Source organism: Galeopterus variegatus, unplaced genomic scaffold (genome assembly GCF_000696425.1).
Source record: "Galeopterus variegatus unplaced genomic scaffold, G_variegatus-3.0.2 Scaffold6822, whole genome shotgun sequence".
NCBI lineage: Eukaryota > Metazoa > Chordata > Mammalia > Dermoptera > Cynocephalidae > Galeopterus > Galeopterus variegatus.
Window position 1 is genome coordinate 116019 of NW_007732933.1, and position 3724 is coordinate 119742.

Genomic DNA, 3724 nt, shown 5'->3' on the forward strand with positions numbered 1-3724 from the left:
TCGGGGAAAAAAAAAAAAAAAAAAAAAAAAAAAAAAAAAAAAAAAAAAAAAAAAAAATGGAGCTGTTCAGTAGACAATAAGAAATTTAGACCTGAAAATCAGAAGAGCATCTGTCACCAGGGAGTTATGTTTCAAAGTTATCAGATGCATTAAATTGCATAGGGAGATTATGTAGGATATTGTTCCAGTGTCGATGGGTTCATATGTAATTGCACAATAACCAACTCTGTGTGATTTAAGCTGAAAAAGACTTTAATGAGAGGACATTGAATAAATGAAAGAATTGACAGTAAGACAAATAAAACTTAGGAACCAAGAAAAAGCATGTTTAAAAGAACAGTGCAGTATAACACCACTGTCACTACCTCTGAACACAGTGCCACGATTTGATCTGGCACCCTGTCAGCATTGGGCACTGACCATGCTACTGCACCCTCAGCCTGCAATCTCTGTTGCTATTACTGCTGCTACTGCTGCTACTGCTGCTGCTCAAGCCATAATCAATTCTCCATGGCCAGTAGTTTCTGTAGAGAGTACAGAGCAAGCGTATAACTTGTATAGTCCGGGTGCCCAATTCACTGACATCAGAGAGGCTCGAAAGCCAAGTATCTGGTTGACTTTTCTGGATTAGGTTTTCTCTGAAAGTGGGTCATTTGGCTATTGGAGATTTTAGTATTTTTTATTTATGAGGCAGGGGGAGTGGAGAGGAGCTGGAGTTATTGGAGAAGCAGTAGTCCCTCATATTAGTAGAAGCACAAAGTCTTTGTTTTATTTCTATTCAGCATAATTATGTAGTCACCTTGTTTTTATTTTGTTTCATTGTGGCCACAAGAGTTCTCAACCAATGACAATGTTTATGGAATTGTTTATGATGATCAGGGAAATATCATTGCCGAGGTGGTAGCAACCACGTCAGCTACAGCTGTCATCTGTTAGGGCTGTTTTTTCCTTCCTTGGAAGGTAAGTTTTGCCTCCTTCCAAGACTCCTAACGTAGGGAATTGCCAAAATGCCAGATGCTAGGCAGCCGATTAAAAAAAAATTGCAAAAGCCGACAATGTCCAACTATTAGGTATCACTTTAACTGAGGGGTCAGCAAACTTTTCCGCAATGAGTCATATAGTAAATATTTTAGGCTTTGTGAGACGTAGGGTCTCCATAGCAACTACTCAGCTCTGCCATTGTAGCCCCAAAGCAGCCATAGACAATACACAAATAAATGAGTATGACTGTGTTCCAATAAAACCATTGCTGTAGTTTGATGGGTCCCCTCCAAAATTCAGGTGTTGCCAATGTGATAGTGTTAAAAGGTGAGGCCTTTAAGAGGTGATTAGGCCATGAGGGCTGCTCCCTCCTTAATAGGATTAAGTATCTTTTAAAAGAGGCTTCATTCAGTATTCAGCTAGCTTGCTCTTCAGCTCTTCTGCCAAGCGAGGACTCCACATTCCTCTCCTCTGGACGATGCAACAAGAAGGACCTCACAAGATACCAGCACCATAATCTTGGACTTCTCAGCCTCCAGAACTGTGAGAAAGTAAATGTTTGTTCTTTATAAATTACCCAGGCGGTGGTATTCTGTTATATTCTGTTAAATGGACTAAGAGAACTGTGTTCCAATAAAACCTTATTTATGAATGCTAAAATTTAAATTTCATATCATTTTATATATCATGAAATATTATTATTCTTTTGATAAATATAAAAACCATTTCTAATTTGTAGGCTATTAAAAAAAAGGACAGTGGACCAAATTTGGCCTGAAGGCTGCAGGTTGCAGACCCCTACTCTAATAATCAATATTATTGATAGGAGTCTGTCACTTGTGTGACTGGTATAGAAACAGAAGAACCAGTTATTTTGATTGGTTTAGAAGAAAATATTATGTGAAAATAGAAGAGATGTCACCATAATAGAGATTCTATTTAGTTTAGGACCTTATCGCAAAACTCAAATTCTATTTGTATTTTAATAGGTTTTAAATTAGGAAATAGTAACCAATATTACCTACTATTTCATTTTTCTTCTTGATGCTAGGACAAACTTCTTCACACAGATTTTTAAAGATTATTATCTATAGGTGAGCTTAGATTATTATCTGTAGGTGAGCTTCACATGAGAGCCCTCATATTGGTTGCATACAAACCAAGAGTCTTGGTTGTGTTTTGTTTTCAATCTATACAAATTACAAGAGCATTTTTGGTAACATACAATAATCTTCCAAGAGGCAAAATCATAAAAAATACTTTCCCTAACAATTCCTCATAAAAATGGAATTGTGTTTTTTGTTTTTGTCTGAGGAGTCCTCTGCGATGTATTTAAAAGTGCTAGATTTAGTCTCATGATTGCCAAAACTAAATCTACCAGAAAATGGTTCCCATAAGAAAACCTAGCAAATTTAGCCACTATAAATGGTTCAGTATGACTGTAGATTATAATCTGTTAAGGGTTTTACAGACAATAAAATCAGAAAGGAAAACTGATTTCAAATTATAAGGTATCTTGAATGCAATGTTGATGAGCTTGAAACTTTTCCTGAAATAATTTGATTTTGGGGGCCAGAAATGACATGATGAAATTATTTGGGGGATTACTCTGCTGACAATGTTGTATGGATTGGAAGGAGCTGAAAGTGGAGGTAGGAAGACTGTGAAGAGGCTGTTACAAATGCCTGGATTACCATAGTCCAAGAAGTAAGAAGGGCTAAACTAAGGCAGTGGCAGAAGGGAGGAATAGCGAACATACGTTCAAGAGACATAATGGAAGACAGCACGCCTGGAGTCATAGGCAAGGAGCTGAGGGCCACAGCCCCCTCTGCCTGGAAGCAGACAAGAGAGCACGCCCAGGGTCCTAGGAAAATGCTGTTGGCCACAGCCCCCTCTGCCCAGAAGCAGGCAAGAGAGCATGCCCAAAACACCACTTCCACATAGGTGGCCCACCACAGCCACCACCACAAGCACAGCTGAAGAAAAAGTGGCTTGACACCACAGCAGCAGCTACAGCCACCTGACTGACACTCAACTGCACTGATACAAAGAGACCAAAAAAAGAAGAGGACATCTCTCTCCTCAAACTCCACACCAGAGCAATAGAAGAAGCAACTTCTCTACCAGATAACCAGACATCAATGTAGAAATAGTAGAAATACAAAAACCCAAGAAAATATGACACCACCATAAGATTACAGTAATTCTCAAATACCAAACCCAATAGAGCAGGAAACCCTTGAAATGACTGAAAAGGAATTCCAAGCAACAATCTTAAGGAAACTCACTGGAATACAAGAAGATTCAGTTAGACAACATAATGAAATGAGAAATAAGTGGCTTGACACCACAGCAGCAGCTACAGCCACCTGACTGACACTCAACTGCACTGATACGAAGAGACCAAAAAAAGAAGAGGACATCTCTCTCCTCAAACTCCACGCCAGAGCAATAGAAGAAGCAACTTCTCTACCAGATAACCAGACATCAATGTAGAAATAGTAGAAATACAAAAACCCAAGAAAATATGACACCACCATAAGATTACAGTAATTCTCAAATACCAAACCCAATAGAGCAGGAAACCCTTGAAATGACTGAAAAGGAATTCCAAGCAACAATCTTAAGGAAACTCACTGGAATACAAGAAGATTCGGTTAGACAACATAATGAAATGAGAAAAAAAAAAATCCAGTATATGAAGGAGAATGTAGCTGAACTCATGGAACTAAAAGATTCACTC